General features: G+C 40.4%; 1 protein-coding gene and 1 long non-coding RNA gene across 5 annotated transcripts in view; one reads left to right on the top strand and one right to left on the bottom strand.

The window, feature by feature from the left end:
- The window catches only part of LOC122238808, a 31,271-nt gene extending 12,462 nt beyond the window's left edge, over positions 1-18,809 (top strand). The window contains exon 3 of the long non-coding RNA XR_006217996.1: positions 18,751-18,809. This is a non-coding gene — a long non-coding RNA (uncharacterized LOC122238808). The remainder of the gene's footprint in view (positions 1-18,750) is intronic.
- The window catches only part of PACRG (parkin coregulated), a 509,535-nt gene that overhangs the window by 232,987 nt on the left and 252,830 nt on the right, over positions 1-23,718 (bottom strand). The window lies entirely within an intron of this gene.

Here is a 23,718-nt window from a genome sequence, read left to right as displayed (position 1 = left end):
AGACAATCAGGATGGTTTGCTTCTTGGTGTTTCTATTTAGCCTCATTAGAAATCATTTAGGGATTAATTTGCTATTCCATTTATTTTTAAAACTTCAGAAGGAAAAGTTTTGTTTTTCACAGTATCATCAAAACGAACATATTAATGTATGTCCATAATTAATATCTTGGTAATAATAATACAAATTCTTTTTTAAAAAATATGGATGTTGAGAATAATTCAAGATGAAAACCAAAATTTAAAGAAAAGATAAATGAGGACATGGTGACTACTATCCCTTAGGATTCTTTTCAATCGATGGCTTCTTTTGTTCATTTAGATTACAAAAGGTTATTTATTTACTGTTTATTTAGAAACAAACCTTTTCTTTAGTTATATCGTAAGTAATTTTGGTCTTAGGCTAATTAGTTTTAATGACATATTACACTTTATAGTTCTTTAGTACTACTATAAAAATACTAGTTTTCAAACTTATAAACTTTTGGAAACTTTCTTCAACATTTATGCAAGAAATCCAGAATTAAAAGAAATTTGTCTGAAGTCCATCACAGAACAAGGGCCATTTTAGATACATCAGGTAAAATTACATGGTAATATACTGATCGATGATTACTTGGACATTCACTCCAGGAACATCAATTAGTTTTACTCACAGAATCTCTCTCTCTTTAAAATTTATGTTTCATAACTTTTTAAAGATCACACAGTACTCACAAGTTATCTCTAAATCTCGCAGTGACCTTTGGTCAAAAACAATAAAATTCCAACTTTACCTGGCCCATCATATATAACTTTTTATCCCCGTAACAAATGTGTAATGTAGTAATGCTATACTGAAAGGTCAGAAACACGATGAGGTTAATGATTTTCATTATAAACCTCAAATTAGAAACTTATTCTTACACTTTCATATCTTTGCTTCAATTAGCAAATGAAATATAATTGGAAATATCTGCTATTACAACTCCTATAATCAGAACCGAGGATCTTGCTTAAAAATCACAAACTAATCTAAAATAGTTTAGGTTATCTAATTATCTAATAGTATAATCATCTATTAATATATTATGATTTCATTTGGACTTATTATAGGATTTCTAAAATCAAGCTTCAGCTCCACTCTTCTTCCTTGAAGAGGTTGTTGAGTTATTGAAAGAGGTCTCACAAATTACATGGGCATTACACACTGTCTTTTGGACAGTGTATGTAACATATTCCAAACATGGATGTACTTTTATTTTTCAAATGCATGTGGATGTGACTATGATGAATAACCGAAAGAATATCATTTTAAACTTTTTCAGTGATACTGAATATACAGTTAAAATTATGTACAGATACATGAATTTTTTGATGCAAAAATAAGATTTCTTAGCATGAAAAATGCTGTATGTCAAGTGTCAAAAAGAAGGACACCTCACACAGGCTGGAAGACAAGCTTAACGTGGATCCTTAAAGTCTGAAAAACACCAAAGTGTGTTCAATGCAGTCGATGTCAGGAAATCCTCAGATGCTAGACTTAAAGACAAAACCCAGAGTCACAGAGGTAATGCTGTGTGGCTTGAGAGAATATCGGATATAGACCAGATGGGAAGCCTGGGACTGAGGTTTCAATGTCTCCAGAGTCCAGGCAAATAGGCCATTTGGTAAGTGAAGGGATAAGCTGAGACTCCTGCATATAAGTAGAACCCTAGAAGGGCTGCCCTGTGAAAAGGGGGCCAGAAAGACTCTCATATATTTGTGGAAACAGAAAGAAAGTTTGTAGAAAGAGAAAGAGAACTTGATGTGTGACAAAGCTCTTGATGGGAAAACTCTCCTTTGAGAAAGAGAAACCCGAAGGGGAATGTAAAGTCAGGGAATTAAGAAAAGAACATTGTTCCTCAACCCTGGGAAGGAAACTTCTGGGGCCCAGACAAAGCAAATGCCAAAGTGTTAATACTTGCATCATCTAGGTGCATAGGGCTGCCACAGAAAATACAACCCCGCTAACACTTAGCACCATCGTGGTGATGGAGCCACCATAAGGAAGACTAACTAGACCAGTGAGCATGGGAATGAGCTCTGGAACTAGCAACTAGAAATTACAGAATAAATCTGGAAAGAATTTTTTTAAATGCTTAAAACGTAGAATATTGCATTCTTTAGGAAAGAACTAAATAAAATTCCTGAAGAATATAGAGCATCATTAACTTAAGAATCCAGTCGTTGGTGAACAGGTTGACCCCAGATGAAAAGAAAAGGAGGGGACTGGGTCACAGAACCTGGAAGGCCAACGCAGAGGCAGCACAGGTGTCCGCCATCTGGGATGCTCCCACACGTGACCCAGGGGGGTTCCAGGGAGGCAGGAAAGGCAGTATTTGGAGAAATCATGCCTGTGCATCTTCCGTAATTGAAGAAAGATGTGCATCTTCAGACTGAAGGTGCAAATCTGGACGCTTTTCAGAAAAACTATCAACCTCCAAAGTCAAGGAAAACATTTAAAAGCATCTGAAGCAAAAGACGGATTACATATAAACAATCAAAATTATACTTGAAATTACACTTCTCATTAACAAAATAGAGGCCACAAGACAGGGTAAAACTCCCTCAACACACTGAAAAGCAATCTTCAGTGCCATACTTAGCCAAACCAGCATGCAAGATAAAGGCAAACTAAATGGATTTGACCAAGATGGAGATTTTTGTTTCTTTGTTTGTTGTTTTAACCCAGAGATCATCATCCTGACTGAAGGATAAAATGTACTAAAGAATAAGCTGAGCACAAGACAAAGAAATGAGATGCAAGAGATAATAGTAAATAAATTGTTGAACAAATGGATAAGACCAAGTAAGCACTGACTATAAAAATTAAAAAAAAAATCATTAATTGTGGTGAGGTTACAAAGTGAGGTCGCGATACTAGAAAGCAAAAGTAGAGACGATGATAAGGTGATCTGAATCAAAGTAAGTTCCTTGCATTGATAAGGATGAGGAATAAGGTTATCGGTTAGCTTTAAAATTAATTAAGCGTATTAAAGTGCAAGGGTACTCACGGAAAGAATAGAAATGAAATTAACTTTCAAGAGAGTAGAATGTAGTAGACGGAATGAAGAAAGCTCTATCGACAGAAGACAGAGTCCTCCAACAGGAGGCTGGTCAAACATCCCCCCTGCCCCCAGGAAAATGCATGAAGAGGACATAATATGTAGGATGGATCCAAATATATAAGTAACTATCACAAGTATAAATAGATTAAATTCTCTTATTAAAAGATTGTCGAGGCACCTGGGTGACTCATTCAGTATAGCATCCGACTTCACCCCAGGTCATGATCTCACAGTTTGTGAGTTCGAGCCCCACATTGGGCTCTGTGCTAACAGCCTGGAGCCTGCTTCAGATTTTGTGTCTCCCTCTCTCTCTGCCCCTCTCCCCCTCGCATTCTGTCTCTCTCAGAAAATAAACGTTAAAAAAAATTTAAAAAATATAATGGCACAGAAAAGTGAAAAAAAAAAAAAGGTAATTATAAGTATGATCTAGGATAAATTCCTGGAAGGGAAATTGCTTTCTCAAAGGATGTATAATATCTGCAGTTTTGATAGAAATTGCCAAATGGTGCTTCATGGGATGGTACTAAATTACATTTTCATCAACAATAAATGACAGTAGCTGTTTTTCCATTGTTTATCCAAAGAAAATGCTATCAGTTTTGGATTTTTGACAATATTACAGGTAAACTTCAATATTTCAGTGTTGCTTTAAGTTCCATTTTTCTTAATGTGAGAATAATCACCTTTTAAAGATATTTTTGAAAGCCATTTGTACACCCTTTCCTGTGAGTTGTCTTTTCACATCCTTTGCCACCACTGATATTTGCTTTCTTTTCTCTCTCTCTCTCTCTTTCTCTCTCTTTCTTTCTCTCTGTTTCTTAAGTTCTTTTATGTTGTGGAGATATAACTTTTGTATGTTATGGAAGTTTCAAAAAAATTTTTTTGCCATGAAGACTTTTGCTTGTTTGTTTTAGAATTCATTAATCTTTTGTGGGGTTCTGAATTTTGAGTCATCATTAAAAAGCTTTTTTCCCATTTTTTAACAGAAAGAATAGAAACAATTAGAAAAGACAATTTATAATGGTTTATTCTAGTACTTTTATGATTTCTTTATATTGAAATCTTTAATCCATTTGTAACTTTTCTTGGTGTAAGGTGGCAGACTTTCTTCCAACTGTAACTGTTATCCAAGGGCTATCCTGTTGTCCCAAAGTATTTATTAAATAATCTTTCACTGATTAGAAAGCCCTACTTCTTGACTTCTATTTTGTTTCACAGGACTTTCTTATTCATAAACCAGTACTATTTTGATTTGATTATCACACGGTATAACATATTTTAGTATCTGGTGGGCTAGCTAGTCACCCCATGATTGCTTTCGTTTTCTGAGTTTTTAAATTATTATTATGTTTCCCTTTCAGTATGAAATTTAGACACATTTTAGACATAAGGTCTACTTAATGGGACTCTATAAAACCTTGCGTTGAATAATTAGATAAGACAGATTTTTTACAAGCATCCTAGAGACAGTTTAGGAAACTGAACAGTGGTAAGACGCAAAGTAAGTTTCAAGAAATTCCAAAATATCTATGTCATATGTGTCACGTTTTTTTGAAGAAAATTAAATAATACAAATGTTGAACTAACTAAACAATAGGCAAACTTTTAACCTCCATATATTTGGAAATTTAAAAACACTTTTATTAAAAAATTGTTTTAATGTTTATTTATTTTTTGAGAGGGAGAGAGAGAGAGAGAGCGTGAGCAGGGCAGAGAGAGAGAGAGAGCAAGACACAGAATCCGAAGCAAGCTCCAGGCTCTGAGCTGTCAGCATAGAGACTGATGTGGGGCTCGAACTCACGAACTGTGAGATCATGACCTGAGCTGAACTCGGACGCTTAACCGAATGAGCCACCAAGGGGCCCCTTAAAGACACTTTTAAATCACTAAGAGACCAAAGAGAAAATCCTTACAGAAATAACATGTTAAAAATTGAATCACAATGAAATGATCTAACCTTAAAAAAATAGAAAAATGTCCCATTTGTACAGACTTTTCAAGAACAGAAAAAGAAGGAAACGACACACTCACTATCAGAGGCCAGCATAAGCTTGTCACTACGCTCAGCCCAATCTCACTGAATCGAAATAAAGCACGAGGCAAACTGAATGCAGTGGCATGTTCAAAACCGTGGCCACGTAAGGGGCTCCTGGTGCCTCAGTCTGTTAGGTGTCTGACTTTGGCTCAGGTCGTGATCTTACAATCTGTGAGTTCAAGCCCTGCATCGGGCTCTGTGCTGACAGCTCAGACCCTGGAGCCTGCTTCGGATTCTGTGTCTCCCTCTCTTCCTACCCCTTCCCTGCTTGTGCGCTCTCTCTCTCTCTCTCTCTCTCTCTCTCTCTCTCTCTCTCTCAGAAATAAATAAGCATTAAAAAATGTAAAAAAAACACAAAAACTGTGGCAGGTAGGCTGTACTGCAGAAACACCAGGATACTTCAACAGCATGTTTAAAGTTTTAAATCAAAGGAGGAAAAATGAGATCATCTTCATAGATGCACACAAAGCATTTGATGAAATCATTCATTAAAAAATAAAAACTCAATGCAAAAACCTACAGCAAATTATCATACTTTACGGTGAAATGTTAGGAGTATTCTCATTATGGAGAAATCCATGCAAAGGAGACAAGGAGACTGTTATCATCTCAACATTGCACTGGAGGTTCTAACTAAGGAGGAATGTAAAATACGTATGAATATTGGCAAGGAAGAAACAAAACTCTTGTCATTTGAGGATGATTTAACTATGTACATAGAATGCCCAGAGAATCTACAAACAAGTTTAATTAGGAAGAGAGTTCAGAAAAATTGCTGCATAAAAGATCAGCACACTAAAAATAATAGCATTCCCATATGCCACTAAAAACTACATAGAAAATATTTTTTAAAATATTCACAATCGCAAGAAATAAAGCAAAACAAACCCTTAAAGAAAACTGGTAACAAAGCTAACAGTCAATGCATAAGACGTTTATGGGGACAAGGACGAAAGGTTATTGATAAGCACAAATGGAAGAATGGTACAGTGTTCTATAAACAAATGAGTATATTGACTATACTCATGGATGGGTGGACTCAATCTTATAAAGATGGTGAGTCTGTCCAATTTAAATTTTTTAACGTTTATTTTTGAGAGAGAGACAGACAGACAGAACATGAGTGGGGGAGTGGCAGAGAGAGATTGGGACACAGAATCCGAAGCAGGCTCCAGGCTCTGAGCTGTCAGTACAGAGCCCAACATAGGGCTTGACCCCATGAGCTGTGAGATCATGACCTCTGCTGAAGTTGGATGCTCCACCGACAGAGCCACCCAGGTGCCCCAGAGCCTGTCCAATTCAATCTATAAAGAGTGGAGAGTCTTGATGACACGTTGGGACTACACGCCAAGCAGTTGCAGAGTGAGGATTGGAGCCCAGTGCTTCTTCCCGTTGACCTGCTCACCTTTTTTCATCATCTTGATGGCTTGTCGCTTTACTACCAATACTGAAAGCTCTGTCTAGCTGAAAGGTATTAATTACTGAGTAACAAATCTGGACTTGAGAATGGAGAATCAAATTATTTTATGGAATAACCTTATTTTAAGTTTCTGTCAAAAATGCTAACAAGACAGCTAAAGGTCAGTTGTAAGCAGATCTCGAATTTATGCACACTTAACCTTTATTATCCGGGAGTTGTATGTTCCTAACTGCAGCAGTCGATGAGTGATACTTTCAAGTGTAATAAATAAAGAAGAAATAATCCCTTGTTCTATAGCTTTGAACATTCCCACCTTTGGTCACCTGTCATAAAGTTAAAGGAATTTCCTTAAAAACTTAAAAATAGCATAGTTTTTTAAACCAACAGGGCATAAAAGGAGCAAACTATGAATTAATCCATATCTTCGGAGTTTCTCTTTCCTTTATCACATTTCTATATAATGCTAAAAATAGTATGATTTTGTCACAGGTAGAGAGGAGATACTTATATTTGGGGATAACAAGTGTTAATCAAACTGAGAAGCAAGAAATGAAATGATAGACCTGGAAAGTTCTGCAGTTTTAGAAGTTGGGACAGAGTTGGAAACAGATCACTTGTGGCTTTTACCACTGGTGCTAATTGCAAAACATGGCATTAATTTATAAAAATTAGATAATGTACTGTGAACTTTAATGCACTCAGCCAAATGGGTAGAATTAAGGAGGTTTGGAAAGGATTAATTCAGGTGAAGTTAATGTCAGGAAGCAATTTTAGGAAAGCAATTATTATGATGGCAGTATTGACTGCCTCTTTTATCAGCATATAATTTTTCTATGCATGTATTTTTCAGGGATTAGATATAAATTTATTAAAGTTTAAACACACAAGTTCTTATATTTCTTAGTCAAATTTCACCTAAAAAACTAAAGCGAGAGATATAGTGAATAGCTTACGCTAGTTATAGTGCTGTGCCGAATGTCAAGGAGAGATGGGGATATTAGTGGGTAGGAAAAAGATGAGAAATATGACTTCCTCCATTGGATTCACATTTTAATATTAGCAGTTTGTGGAGAAAATGAATTAGTAACAGTCTGCCTTTACAGAGAGCAGCTTGGGTTTGAAATTGGGCAGATCAAGGTTCAAACCCATCACTTGCATGTACTGAACCTCATCACTTCCAAACTCTGTGATTAGTGGAGAGTTACTGTGCCTTTCTGGGCCTTAGTTCACTTTTTATAAACAGATAGCTAATTCCCAGGGTTATCACAGGGATTAAATGAGATAGCATGTGCCAAATGATGTTAATTCCTTTCTCTATTCTCTTAAAAAGAAGAATACCCTCACAAAAAAAGTAAGTAAAATTTCAAAGTAGTACTTGATTAAATGCCAAATGAGAAGTACATCCCAAGGGTATATAGGAAAATGCCGTGGCTCAGAGGAACGGGAGATAATTATGGGTTGGAGTAACAGGAAAAGTTTCCCTGGAGAGGTGGATCCTGATGAGCCTTGCAAGGTGGGAAGGGGTGAGCATACTGAGCAAAGACATGCAGGTGAGAACTGGACACAAGGTCGTCAAGAGACAGTGCTTAGTTAAGTTTGGATAATGTTGGGGAGGCAGGAAGGCACCTTCTGCCATCCACTGTGACTGGACTGAATACTTCAGGCATAAGGAAAATACAGATGGTTTTCAAGTAAGGGGTTGACATGATTAAATACCATTTAAGAAAGAACAGCCTAGCACTTATTCATCTTGCATAACTGAAAATTTATACGCATCAGGTATAAATTCTCCCTCCCAGTCCCTAGGGACCACCATTCTATTCTCTGCTTCTATGGGTTGGACTCTGTTAGGTTCCTCCTATAAACGGAATCATCCAGTATTTGTCCCTCAGTGTCTGGCTTATTTCCCTAGCATAATTCTCCAAGTTTTCTCCATGTTGTCACATACGGTATGATTTCTCTCTTTTAACTTTTTGAGAACCCTCCATATTGTTTTTCACAGCAGCGACTCCATTTTACATTGTTGTCAAGAGCACACAGGGTTCCCTTTTCTCTACATACTCTCCAATACTTGTTACCTTTTGGTAATAGCTATCCTAACAGTCCCAACAGGTGTGAGGTTGTTTATCTTGTTGTGGTTTTTATTTGCATTTCCCTGAGGATTTGATTAGTGACGTTGAGCACCTTGTCATATACCGTTGATCGCTGTAGGTCTTTTTTGGAGAAATGTCTGTTCAAGTCTTTTGCCCATTTTTAAATCAGGTTATTTTTTTTAAATTTTTTTTAATGTTTATTGCTGAGACAGAGAGAGACAGAGCATGAGTGGGGCAGGGGCAGAGAGAGAGGGAGACACAGAATCAGAAGCAGGATTCAGGCTCTGAGCCATTAGCACAGAGCCCGATGTGGGGCTCGAACTCACGAACTGCAAGATCATAATCTGAGCCAAAGTCGGATGCTCAACCGACTGAGCCACCCAGGCGCCCCAGGTTATTTGTTTCTTTCCTGTTGAGTTATAGGAGTTCCTCATATATTTAGGATATTAACCCCTTATCAGATATAGGTTTGCAAATATTGTCTCCTGTTCCATAGATTGCTTTTTATTTTGTTGTTTCCTTTGCACTGCAGAAGCTATTTGGTTTGATGTAGTTCCATTTGTCTATTTGTGCTTTGGTGTCATACCCAAGAAATCACTGTCAAGATCAATGCTAAGAAGGTTTCCCCCTATGTTTTCTTCTAGGAGTTTTATAGTTTCAAGTTTTATGTTTAAATCTTTAATCCATTGTGTGTGTGTGTGTGTGTGCGCGTGCGCGCGCGTGCGTGCGTGTGTGTGTGTGTGTTAACAGAGTATAACCAGACCGTGTAGTACAGGATAACTTAGAAAGATCAAAATACAGGAGTACATGTCTAGGCATAGAATCATCAGCCAACAGACCTGAATTGTGGTGTTGACCTAGAAAGTAGGTTGAAAATGACAGGAGAAGGAAAAGAATGTCAGAATACTTTACAGGATTGGATGATACAGGATTGGATGATTAATGGACATGGGAGAATAAAGAACTTGATGGAGTCTATGTAATGGCTTGGTTTCCAACATGGGAAATGGCATTGGTATTGGGAAGGGGCTGAATTACGGGCCGTAAGTTCAGTTTCGGATGTAAGCCGGGAGACTTCTGGACGGAGCTGCCTAAAGATGTAAGATGCACATTTTGCGTTTTGGAAATAGGGTAGTACTGGTGAGACAATTTTCAGAGTCATTTCAGAAAGGCCGTGTTCTTATAATAGCGTGAACTGACGAGATCTTTGAGAGAGCCTGTGAGGACTCCCCCATTAGGAAAACAGAGGCAGAGGGCTTGGTGGGCAGGGAGCTAAGAGTATCAGGCAAGACAACTAGTGTTGATGAACTTTGCTCTAAGGAAAAACATGGCTTGAATGCCCTGCTAACCCATCATAGGGGAAACAAATGGCAATTATTGGAAATATGAAAACTGACAAGCTATATGAAATCAGGTATGTCGACTGTGGAACACAAGTCAGGTTCTATATAAAACCAATTTTTTTTGCGGCAATATAAAACCAATTTTTTCCCAGTAGGCCAGAAATATTTACAAAGGAATTTGAACCATCGCATGAAGAGAGAACTATTCTCACCACTCAGAAATACCGTGTTCCTCCTTCCCAAAAGCTTGTGTCCCGCTAGGCCTAGGAATGGGCTGGCCAAGCTTACAGTCTGTGACCCAGTCTTCGCTCCACACATCACTGCCAGAACCAAGCAAGGAGACATGGAAAGACCCTACTGTTAAAAATATCTCCACAGACTTACCAATTAAAGTTCGATTGAATTTCTTTTTAAAAACAAAATACCTTTTGGTGTGCTTCAGCTTTGCGTGCTGTTTACATCCTGTGGTAAAACCAAAATTGGAAAGCTGAATTGCTCCTCTCCAAGTGCTGGAAGAATTGGACCGTGTCACTGGTCCAATGCAAAGAAAGGGAGGTAATTCGGGTGCCTGGAGCATTCTGAGGAGGCAGTCGCCGATGGAGGGAGCCAAGGCGAAAGGTGTCAGGAGAGAGGCCACCAAAGCAGTAAAAGGCACACCGGCCAGCCCGATCCTGTGTTAGGATGTGTAAGGCAAGTTGCTGACATGTGCTGTGGATTCTCAGTGAGGACGGAGGGCGAAGGGTTCCGACTCCAGAGTCCCACTCCTCCCTCACTAGTGGATGGACGCGGCCAAGCCACTCGGTCCCTCTAGGCCTCAGTTTCCTTCTCTGCAAAATAGGACAACAACGTGCCTACTGCCTAGGGAATGCGGTGAGCTAGTGCATATAAATAGCTAAGAACAGTGCCTGGGTAACACAAGGAATAATAGATGTGGGCTATAAAACAGCCACCAAAGAGCTCTCTTTTGTCTTCATTATTGAGTTACTTCTCTGCAAACTGCAATTGTCAGTCAACTTCCTCTATATTTACCATGGTCTTTACATTTTGATGTGTTCCCTTTGTAGAGAGAAAAAGGATCTTCTTTTGGCTGTGCCAACATTTTCTTAAACTAGCCTGGTCCTGCTGTCATTTTGTCTAAAGTGATTGAAGAACAGAGGTCATTTGTGAAGGACACAGAACACGGAGCCCAGAGAGCTCACAGGTTAAAACAGGGCACACATCAACGTCTGCCGGTGATTCGGGGGACTTTCAAGGAGGTCAGAATATCTTTATAGAAAATGACACCCTCTTTCTGGGTTTGCATGGTAGACCCATAAATCTAGGGGATAAAAACATAAAATGTTGAAGATCTCATCTTCATTAAAGTAACACAGTACTTTGTAAAATGTATTCTATTTGAGCGTGACAATAAGATTGTTTTTCAAATTACAAAAAATGTACGTATTGGCCTGTTAAGTAACAGCCCGTAAAAGTATTGATACTGCATTTATCAACTAAAACCTCTGCCAATTTTTTAATGAGAAACTATCATCTGTCTTATAGAATCTCTGCTTCCGAGTTTAACCTTGGGCCACATCACTAAGTGTACTTCTTTTGTAGAAAACATGATATTTTAAAAATCAAGTTATTTTGACATTCTAGCGTTGTATACCGACGACACGTGGGAAAATATACAATCTGTCTGCCAGGCTGTAATTCTGGAAACAAGCATCATCTTAAATCACGATATCAAAGCAGAGTTTTTAAAATGTTGCTATGCTTTCTTTATCATAAGACAGACACAACTTCTTGGCACGCAGCATGAAGGCTATTTCCCTCAAGTTGGTGAGGGTTACAGAGAAAATTCAAAACCACAGTGGAAGGGTCATTCTCATTCTCCTCATTACCCAATTTGGGGATGCAGTATCTCTCTTCTTAAAATAAACCCTGCCTTTTCCATGTCTGCTAAGACGGTTTCCCTAGAGAAGATGAAGCATTGCAATTTAGGATTTTCCTTGCGGTCCTGGTCTATCTCTAAAGTTTTTGTACCTCCTATTCTCTCCGCTCCTGGGTTCTCTAGACTTTGTCTTTACTGCCTTCTGTTACTAATTTCACATGGCCACTTGTGCAGATAATGTGATGCCATCGTGTTTCAGCTGCAACAAAGTTTACGAAGATATGTTTGTATGTTCCCTGAGGGGAGGAACTGTGTTTGGCTGTCCACTGATACCTGGTGTCACCTGCTTCCTCTGAGTCTTAAAAATCTGCTGAATGAGTGGATTTTTTTGGTTGGGGAGTAAATCAAATACTCTAAAGCGATGGTTGCTGCATACTCATGTCACTGTAAACATACATGGTCAACTAAGGTACCTGATATGCAAAATATTTCATGTTTATCAAGAACTTGGGTATATTAGGCAAATGGGATCCATTATTTTACTGCCACACTTAAAGGAACCTAATTGTGTTCAAATATTTTCAGTTTCCATGGAACATACCTTTGCACCCAGCTCAGAAAGCCTCCTCACTCTCTCTCGGGAGAAAGAAAGCATGGTATTTTGCAGGCGCCGCTACGAGGACATTTGTTGTGCTTATATATTTGCTTACATTCTGCCACCCTCACTAAATTGTGAGCTCTGGATGCCATGATCGACCCATTTTTTTCCAGTCTGCAACATTTCATCTTCATTCCCGGTGTATAGACCATTCGTATTTGTTGAACGAATTAATCAATGGGCAGATTCTCAGATGATCCCTCAACACCAATCTCTCTCCTGTTTTGTCCAGTCTTCGGACTCTTCTTTAAAAAAATTATTCTATGTTACTTGTCTTCCAAATGTCCTTTGCTAGGTGTATGCAAGATATATCATAAGCTTTTTGCCGTGGTAAAGAATCTGTCCCCAAATTCCCTTTCCAGCTTAACGTTCTGACATTTTGCTCCCACAACCTAGTTCGAATTATACCAAATACCTCACTCTTTGCTGAATATGTCCTACTTTCGTGGAGTACATTTCCATTTGGCTGTTTATCCACAGTCATCTGATGGCAGTGAAGAGTGTAGGTTTTGGAGCCCAAATCCCAATCCTCTCCCTGCCTCTGCCACTAAAGTACCTGTATGTCCTTGGACAAGTTGCCTCAATGATGTTAAAATGGGATGATAACAGCACATACTTAAACTGTCTGTTGTAAATAATACATTAGTTCATTCATGCAGACCATCCAGAACAGTGTCAGGTGCATGTTAATCGTTACCATTATCACTCTGCTTTTCTACGATAGCATCGGACGCATTGTACTACAATTACATGGTGATTGTTAAAAGTATGCTCAAATATTTACCTATTTAGTGATATGAACTAGACCTCCTATTGCCTTTTTGGTTGGAGTAGGGAAGCAAGAGGAAGAAGGAAGGTAAGGAGTAGGGAAGGGGCAGCAGAGAGAGGGAGATGGGGAAATGGGGAGGCGGGGAGATGGGGAGATGGGGAGATGAAGAACTGTCAGCATTAGAGCCCCAGAAACCCCACCCCCACTCAGGATGGAAGTCCTGCATGTGTGTGTAGATGCACGTGCCTGTGTATTTGCAAGTGTGTGTGTACGTGCATGGGCCTGTGTATTTCATGTGTGTGTGTAGGTGCGTAGGCCTGTGTACTTGCACGTGTGTGTATGTGTGTGTGCCTGTGTATTTGCACGTGTGCGTGCAGGTGCACAGGCCTGTGTATTTGCATGTGGGTGTGTAGGTGCACGTGCCTCTGTATTTCATGTGTATGTGTAGGTGTGCGTGCCTGTGTATTTGCACAACTGCGTGTAGGTGCATGTGCCTGTGTATTTCCATGTGTGCATGTAGGTGCATGGGCCTGTGTATTTGTACGTGTGTGTGTAGGTGCACAGGCCTCTATATTTGCACATGTGCGTGTAGGTGCATGGGCCTGTGTATTTGCATGTGTGTATGTTATAAACAACCAGCGAGGGTCGGGGAACATTCTAGGGTGCATGAGCATATTGGTAAATAATAGTGGTTGCCTGTTGTACCTGTCTTCTTAGACATAGCCCAGGGAAGTTTCAAAACACAACGGAGACTGGAAGTGACAAGTCAAAGCTAGAGACAGGCTAGCAGACACAAGTGAATCTCAGCGGCACCCTTGTGAGCCAGCCACCAAGCTTTAGAAGCAGCCATCAGGGGCGTCTGGGTGGCTCAGTCAGTTGAATGTCCAACTCTTGGTTTCCACTCAGGTCATGATCTCACAACTTGTGAGTTCCAGCCCCACATCAGGCTCTGTACTGACAGTGCAGAGCCTGCTTGGGATTCTCTCTCTCCCCCTCTCTCTGCCCCTCCCTTGCTCGTGTGCTCTGTCTCTATCTCTCTCTCAAAACAACAACAACAACAACAACAACAACAAAGATTTAAAAAAAAAACATTAAAAAAAAGAAGCCACCAAGCATCATCGGGGCCAAGAGAATAGACCAAGGGCCAATTCCTACTATAGATTCCTCCACAACAGGTACAAGGACAGAGTCCCACACCCATGAACCTTGTGAGGTGACCAACAAGCTCAACTGAACGCCTGGGGAAGTGAAGTGACAAAGGCCACATGAGGCTGTACATGCTCCATGGGACCAGTATGAGGCCATCTAAACTTCCTCCCACACCCCGGTGACAGCAACTGGGAAGGAGAGAGGGGAGGAAGGGAAATGAAACACTAAGACAGGATCAGTTCCAAATCCTTCTCTCTCTCTCTTCTCCCACCTCCCGGATCTCATGATGGAAATGGAATCTCTAAAGCAAGAAAATAACAATTACAGACAATAAAGAGGGTTACAATGTTTTGTATGTAGGAGGCATTTATTCTCATCACCACTCAGTACCTCTCCCCACATGTGTGAATGCACATATGCGCGCGCACACACACACACACACACACACACACACACACACACACACTGTTTATAATTTGCCTCTCTTACTAGGTCTGTCTCTCTTTATGTCTGTTTGACATCTGACCCAGAAGTTAGTATGTCACAGCGTCTGTCACATAGACCTTGGGAAATGGATGGGTGGGTGGAAAAAAATGAGTAAATAAATGAATGAATAAACTACTCTTTTTTTAATTTACTCTATCCTCTCTGGATCAAATGTCCTTTATTTTAGGGTTTTTTTTTTTGTTGTTGTTGTTCTGGGAATTTCCACAAAATATGTCAAGCAAGTGTTGGTTTCAGACCTCCTGGATTTAGTCATCTGGGAGCAACATGTCATTTTGCATGATTTTAAATCATTCATTTCAACACACTTTTGATTCACAAGTGAGAACCAGAATTCCATTTAGGGTAAAATGACTTGCCCAAAGGCAGGGAGTGATTGAATTGCCCACTCATCAATCCTAACTTATTTAGGTTCATTGTTCTTTTTTCAACTGAGAGGGACCTCACAGTTGAAAAAAGAACAATGAACCTAAATAAGTTTGATTTCACTTAGTCCCCTCTACTTTCAGTTCATGGTGTGTGTCCAACAAGGCCCAGATTATTAGTTCTATTAGATCCTGCCTCCATCCAGGGTTACATGTTATGACCCACAATATGCTGCCTAGCAGTTTCCAGAATACTGCTGTTTGTTAGACTCAGCACAGGGTATAGCCTTCATACAAGTCTCTTGAAGGTCAGAACTATGGGAAACAGGAGAACTAAAGAGTCCCTGAGTGCAAATTCTTGATGGTCTAGACAGTTTTTATACAGAAAGACAAAAATAATGGAAAAGGAAAATTGAACAGGGTAAGTTTGAAAAAGTGCTTCAGATAGTTAAGCCTTCAGTCTTACAAAGTACTATCAGCATTAGCAATTAATTTTAGTAGATCGATTCAGCAAATTTGAGTAGATTGATTTAGCAAATTAAAATATTAATCATGCCATTACATTATGATTGGGAATATGGCACCACCCAAAGTAACTAAAATTAAAATCATCCATGATGGTAGAAACCATCTTTCCTGTCCTTGCTCCCAGTGGGGTGCTGTAAATGTGTAGCAACCTCCTTTCAGGCAGGGGAGCTTAGATTAATAGCATTTGTTGGTTTCTGTGGTGTAAAAATTCCCACCATGGCCAGTTTCAAGCTACCAATTTGAAATTCCCTTTGGAATTGGGTAGAAAAGTATATGATCTGCTCTCACAAGACACAGGAAACTTTATGTGGTGACTTAGTATATCTTAATAGAATTTTGACTAATTCTATACATATAGAGAAGTCTATTTTTCGCATAAAATGCATATTATGTAACATAACTTGATTGGCCACACGAATCCACAGGGTATTCAAACTGTCTCTGTACCACTCTGATACTCTGTCCTTCTAACACATCGGTACAGTTGAATATTTAACAGTGATGCCCATGATTCTGATTATACTTTTTACACCACACAAGATGTCCTCTCATTCATACTAAATGAGGTAAAAGGAAAAATAAACAGAAATAAGAAAATGTAAACCAAGAAATGACTACAATGGTTTATTTTACCAAAGCTATTGAAGCTGATTTTCCTCCCAGTTTTACAAAATTTCTGGCACATCATTTACAACATTGTTTTTCCTTTCACTTTATCTTGTTCACAATTACTTTCCTCCCACACGACCCTCCCCCTCCATATACTGCTGCAAGGTCTGAAGCTATGACCAACAAACGCATACTTGGATGTATTAAAAAAGCTTGTTCGGCGCCATGAATCAAGAAGTCCCAAGTTAGACAGCTTCACAGTTGGTTAGTTAATTGGCTGGTTCAAAACCAGTCAATGCCATCAAAGAGCCAGTTTGTTTCTAGCTGTCCTCCATGTCTCTATCGGGGGTCAGCTGAATCCCCTCCTGATCACAAAATGGCTGCAGAAGCTCCAGAAATCACCAACCAGATATACAAACACCCAGAAGCAAAAAAGTAAACGAATTTTTCTGTTTATTTCTTAACATCTAAGAAAATTCTCTCAGAATCACTCCCTCTCCTTTTCCCCCATAGGATTAAGTAAAAATCTGCTTCTAAATAATTCGATCCAAATCACGAGCAATGCAAATATATTTATCACAATTGCCTCTTACTATTTTTTAATCTTTATTTTGTTTATTTCTGAGAGAGAGAGCCAGCAAGGGAGGGTAAAGGGGGGTGGATAGAAGATTCGAAGCGGGAGCCACGCTGTCAGCAGAGAGCCCTATGCGGGGCTCGAACTCACAGACCTGAGCCACAGTTGGAAGCTTAACTGACTGAGCCACCCAGGCGCCCCTTGCCTCTTACTATTTTTATCCATTGGTGATAAAAGAGAGAATAGTTGGTGGCAAGGTCCTTTTTAAAAGGGTCTACTACAGATAGTAACCTAAAGAATTAGAAAGATAGTCACAAATAGACCGTGATATATTCAGAGAAGCTGGCCTGGAACAGTTTGTGCCTTTTATTGCTGTTCTAACGACGTACCATAGACCTAGTAATTTAAAACAACGTGAATTTATTGTCTTATCATCCTGAAGGTCAGAAGTCCAAACTATGTCTTAGAGGCTAAAATTAAGGTGTGGACAGAGTTGCACTGGTTCTGGAAAAATGTTTCTTTGCCTTTTTCCGCTCGCAGAAGCTGCTGGCATTTCTTGGCTCACCTCGCCTTCCTCCCTCCTCAAAGCACATCACCTGACCCTTGCTGCATTGTCACATCTCCCCTCTACCTTCGACCTCCTTGCCTCCCTTTTGTAGGCATCGATTGCCGTGCTCATTGAGTCTCGCTGAATAACCCAGGACGATCTCCCCATCTCAAGATCCTTAATTTAATTACAACGGCAAAGTCCCTTTTACCACGGAGGTAACATAGTCACAGGTTCTGGGGTTTAGGGCTTTCACAGCTTCTTGTGGGGGGCATTATGCTGTTTACCTCAGTTGGGGGGTTATAAAATGATACTGCTTACAAGTTTGTAAGAAAGTTTTTACATTACTCCAAAAGTGAGACTTGGAACTGGACTGACTTAGCTGGACACAAGAAACATAATTGGGATGACTGCAGTCCTCCCCCTTAGCACGTACCTGGCCTGATAAAGATTATAATTTTATATTAAGGAAAGCACTACCGATATCCTTATATTCATGAAGGTATTTTCAACAGTTTAAGCTTCATAGAAAAAATAGAATTTTTATCAGTTAATTAAATTGAAAATACTGTGGGTCTGGAGTTTTACTCAGCAGCAGAACAGAGAGCAGTGATACAATGTGAGCCACTGAGGCTGGCCCTCATGGACACCGCACTCTCTCCCGGGGCTCCAGGATTCTAAGGACCGGTTGTATTAGGACCTGTGTTTCACTCTGCCCTCTGTCTGCCAAGGGAGGGGTGAGATGACCAAAACCTAAGTTGGGAAGATGTGAGTTAAGCCCTAGAATGGCCCCAGAGTGCCTCCAGATACTTACTAGATACTTAGACACCTTCCATGATCTTGAAATAGCAGCTTTTAAACTAAGAGAGAGAGAGAGAGACCTAAAAAAATGAAAACTCTAAGAGGAGAGATTCTCAGGCACCTGTGACATTTAGATACAAACCCTACAACAGATGATCTGAGATAGACTTCTTTCAATCAGGTATAATTTAATTTTTTCTGCTTATAATTCTCTGGTTGATTATGTGTTTACTCTTAAACTACTCCCAGCCCTCTGTGGGGATTCGGTTGGCCATGTGACTGACTTCCAGACACGTCAGTGTGGGAGCACGTGACGCAAGCCCACGGACTTCAGTGCTGGCCCACGGGCATCCTCGTGTGGTGTTCATGCTCTTATCTCTTCCCCCGATTTAGGGCAGAGGAGCACGGGAAGCTTGGCAGCCAGATGAAGACAGTAGGAGCAGAGATGGGAGCAGAAGTGGGCGGACACCTGTTTGTGCATTTACATGAATGAAAAGTAAGTGTGGCTTGCTTTATGCGTGTTCAGGAGTCATATCCTGCTACATGTTACGGGATGGACCTGTGCTCCCTTCTCATTTTTGCTCTGTCATCTCAGACTGGCCATGAAAGGCATGGAGGGACCTTGACAGAGGTTTACGTCCGAACTAGTCTTTGCTGAACCTGACCTGACATCTTCCAGGGGAAAACCCAGGGGGTCCTTGTCTAACTGTGGGGTTGGGTTGTTATATCTCTTGGAAACTGAATGACAAGAATTAAGGAGCTGACATTCTAACACACTATATTAGGATTTCTTTTATTCATGTGAGGTTAAAAAAGTACACCAAGAATCACCTTGAAAATGTTCCCATAACATAGACAAGGGGCATTAAATTAATTCTAGAAATTCATTTGAGATTTTGAAACAGTGATTTTAAGGGAGAAATGCTTCCAGATTTTACCCTACTTTTCAATTTACTTGCATCATTAAATATAGCACAATTTTCAGTGTAATGAACATGATTTGTACAGAAATTAGATCTCAGTATTGAAAGACGAAAAAACCAAGAGCAGTCAGACGTACCTTGAGAAAAAAAAATGTTCTGCAAACCTCAGATAAATGCAGAATGCCTGCCAGCAGAGTTTGCATGAAACAAATAGATGTAACCGGAGTCGCTCTATTTCCAGCCCAGATAAAAAATAAATTTCTCATCCTCAAATTACATGCATTTTCATTTAAACCCACTATAGCTTTTAAAGGACACAGGCACCTTTCACACAAACCCAGCGGGTCAACGGTTCATCTTGAGTGCTCTGTTTTGTAGGAAGCATAGGAGGGTACTATTATTTACCCTGGAGTTTTGGTGAGAGATGACCCACCTATCCCTTTCAGCATGTATACAATCCCAGCAGACAACCTGCAGCAGACTAGGCCTAGGGAGAAGCTTCTGGATCATCCTAAATTTGCTGTGACATCTCTGTACCTGGTCCCTGTGTGCCCTGGCATGTGTGTCTTTCCTGAGGTTTCCAGCTGTGAAATACTTTAGTCAGTCGCCAAATACTTACATTGTGTTCCCATGTGCTCAACTAGATGTCCTTGGTATGGGACAGGCCCAATCCTCCCTCCCCCCAAGGAGCTAACAGTGAAATGGAGAACAAAAGTGAGTTAATGGATACTTCGCTAAGAGTCTGATGGGAGAACATGGGGGTGACCTCTGGGGAACCCTTGCCCCCTGTCCCGCCAACATGTCACTACAGTCACCACACAAAAGTAACAGCAGGACTCTGATGTGTTTGTTTGAAACATTTCCTCCAATTTTTTTTTTCTTATCTAGCATATATCTTGCTCTTGTGTGATTTCTTGTTCAATGGTATTACAAATGCTTTAATCATTTTATAAAATCGTTCTATCCAAGCAATGCCACAGTTAGAAAGGTCATGTTATATATAATAGTAATAGTTAAACTGCACTGGAATAATTTGTGGGAAAGTATAATATTCAATAATGTCTGTTATCACACAAATTCCATTCACTGTGCAAAAGGACAAGAGTGGCAGCTAGAATTATAATTTTAACAACTCTCTATCGTATAAATGTGAAATTAGCAGGGAGGCAGAGAGAGTTCCTTGACTATTGTCTGAAGTGGAAGGACACAGGCTGGCTAAATACGTATCATTCTTTTCCTCTGGGTTTGAATTTCTTGATTCTCACACAAGGCCTCCAGTGAGATAAACATAAAATATGTGGTTCCTCCTTATCTAAGTGGTTTAAAAAAGACTTTTTTTTTTGTCATTTGCTATTAATTGTCTAAACTGGCCATCCATCTGCATTTACTGAACAAACTCTGAGCTTTAACTTGGGCCCTTTGCGGAGTGTGGGGACCCTTCTGGGCACGCTTCCCTTCCGAGGTGGCTGCTTCCCAGTCCAGCCCTGGAAGCTTCTGGGGAAAGAACCAGTGTCCCCCCAGACGCTGCACAGGAACTGAAAACTCAGCACTGCCTGGTTCTTTCCCCCACAAATCAAAGGCAAAGCCTCAGATTTGAAATTCAAGGGAAAAAATAAGTCCTAACTGTGCTGATTTTTTATGCTTGCAGCAAACTTCATCCACATTTTACTCTCAAAATTACACAAAGTGATTTGCTTAAAATAGTGGTTTTTACTCAGCATCAGAGAATTGCCAAAGACAAACAGAACTGCTTGGAAAGCTAAATAGACATGTTAACTTTTTCATTTACTTCAAAATAAGATCTAGATGCTTTGTGATTCTTCAACAAGTCAAAGTAAAAAATATGAAAAAAAATCATCAAGATTGCTGAGAATGGTAGCCGTTGGGGACAGATGCTCACAAAAATTTCTCCCTTCTCTCTCTGTAGGATGGAAGTATCAGGAAAAGGAAGCAGGAAATTATTTAAGCAAATGCACTGTCAACTTTTTATAAGTAAATCGTGACCCAGGACGAATCTAAGGAAACCTCATTATTCCTAAATCTCTGACTTGACACATAGATTTTCAAAATGTTGAAAACTGTGAGGAAAATGGCAAATAATCCACGAAAGTGTGGGTTCAGTGCTGCAGTCAATTCTATTACACATAATAATGGATGAGTCACTGGAGCAGGTAATTAGAATTGGCATGCAGCCTACTTAGCTGGATTTCAGTGAGTCTTGGGACACTTGTGTTGGTGAGAAGCAAGTTCTATACAAAGATGCTCCATGAAGAATCATCCCCCCCCCCCATAGTTTCCACACCACAACCAGGAGGCCCCTAGCTGTCATCATCTCTCCCAAGTTATCCTTGGCATCTTACCATGAGGTGGACACTCTCTCAGGCAGGGGGAAGGGCGACCCGTGCTTTCACCAGTGAGGGGATCATGGAAGCCCAGGGAGGACCGTGAGGCTACAAAGAACTCAGCTGGAGACAATGACCATTCTCTTGCTATGTGATACACAGTCTCGTCTACAATTATGCAATAATGTGTTTATTTGTTTATTTCATCTGTTTCTCCTGCTCCTCGGATTGCAAGTTCCATGAGAGCAGGGTCTAAGTCTGTCTCATTTATCATTAAATTCCCAATTTCTCGTACAGTGCGCATTATTGAACACCTTGTAGATGCTCAAGGAATATTTGCTAGAACTTAAAATGAATAGACGGGTCTCTGGCCCCATTCTTCTTGAAATCGTTTGAATCCATTTTCCTTCCTGTGACCAACAGCAGGCCTTTACCTAGCTGGGCCGGACAGAATTCAGATGGCTATTATAAGCACCAGTAAACTTATCAGGCACAGCCTGTCAGCAGATCATTCATCATTAGTTGGCTGCACATAACTGTTCTTTTAAAGGAAGAGTTCTAAAAGAAAAATTCAAATATTTAGGGGTATAAAAATGGGCATTTATGAGATATTGTTACAATAAAATTAGGAGTTACAAAAAGGAGACTTAAGCTTTTGGCGTGTAGAAGAAGGACACTTAACTCAGAATGATGGGAGACAGGGGGCACGTGGGTGGCTCAGTCAGTTAGGAATGATGGGAGACAGGCTCCCTTTGAGTCAGGAAGAGCATCCCGGGCAGGAGAGGAAAGACGGAAATGTCCACGAGCATTGCTCTTGTGGGACTGTGGGGTTCAGGGTGGCTGAGGCTTAGGCTAGAAGCTGGGGGGCAATTTTGAGAGAAGAGCTGGACCCGGGTTATGAAGGTCCTCATCGGCAGTTTCTATTTCATTAAGAAGGAAGTGGAAAGATGCTCATCAGGGGACTGGGGAGATGGGAATGAGAAACGAGATAATTAGGAGACAGCTGTAAAAGATTTAAAGCCCATGATGTGCGTGGTGCTGTTGAGTAACCCAGATGGGGGACAATGATGGCAGGCAGGTCTGCGACGGGGGCATCTGACGCCACGATTTCCCTCATGGACTTGGCAAGTTCTGAGTAGCTGCTATGCCCCACCCAAGTGAAGTGGCCATGCCCAGGAGACACCTGGATAAGTGATCTGGGGACTTACTAGGGAAATGGAGGCTGAGGTGATAGGTGACCAGGGAAAGCATTTACAGTGAACAGTAAGGGGCCCAAGGACCATATGCTGGGCACGCAGAGGGAAGAACCCTGACAAGAAGCTTAAAGAAAATCAAGGCAGTCGGATGATCAGACTGTGAAGCCATTGAGGGAGGGGTACGGGCAGGAATTAACTGAAGCCACAGGGACCGACAGCAAGGATTTGGAAGAGAGAACCAGAATTTATTGCAGGCATTTTGTCGATTGATGATGGCAAGTGTTAGCAGTACTGGACAGTAAGAAGCAGGCATGACATTCTGTCTCCTTCTTTCTAAATGTGACAATTTTTTTAAATGTTTAATTAAAAAAAATTTTTTTTAAATGCTTACTTATTCTTTGACAGAGCACGAGAGAGAACGAGGGAGCACGAGTGGGGGAGGGGCAGGGAGAGACGGAGACAGAGACTCCGAAGCGGGCTCCAGGCTCTGAGCTGGCAGCACAGAGCCCGACGCGGGGCTCGAACTCACGAACGTGAGATCATGACCTGAGCCGAAGTCTGACGCTTAACTGACTGAGCCACCCAGGCACCCCCCAAATGTGACATTTTTAGAACAGTTGTAATACTGAGCTTGGACAGCAAAATACTTTTTGAAAGCAATGGACCTTTCAGAATAAAATACTGAATGGGGGGAAAATTGTCCACATGATATGTTATTCTTTCAGTAAATAAAAGTAAGAATATGACAATACTAAGAAAGATTACTGTAAGTCATAGCTAGGAAATAGCTAAACTGAGATCCTCATGTGGGCTGTGGGACTGAAGGCATGGACTGAAGTGGGACTGAACGGCATAGAGTATCTGCTGCTTAAACTGGTTTGGGTTCATTTCCATTAATTT

Source organism: Panthera tigris, chromosome B2, assembly GCF_018350195.1.
Source record: "Panthera tigris isolate Pti1 chromosome B2, P.tigris_Pti1_mat1.1, whole genome shotgun sequence".
NCBI classification, from domain to species: domain Eukaryota; kingdom Metazoa; phylum Chordata; class Mammalia; order Carnivora; family Felidae; genus Panthera; species Panthera tigris.
The sequence above is the reverse complement of the archived record's forward strand: the minus strand, read 5'-3'. Positions and strand labels throughout refer to the sequence as shown.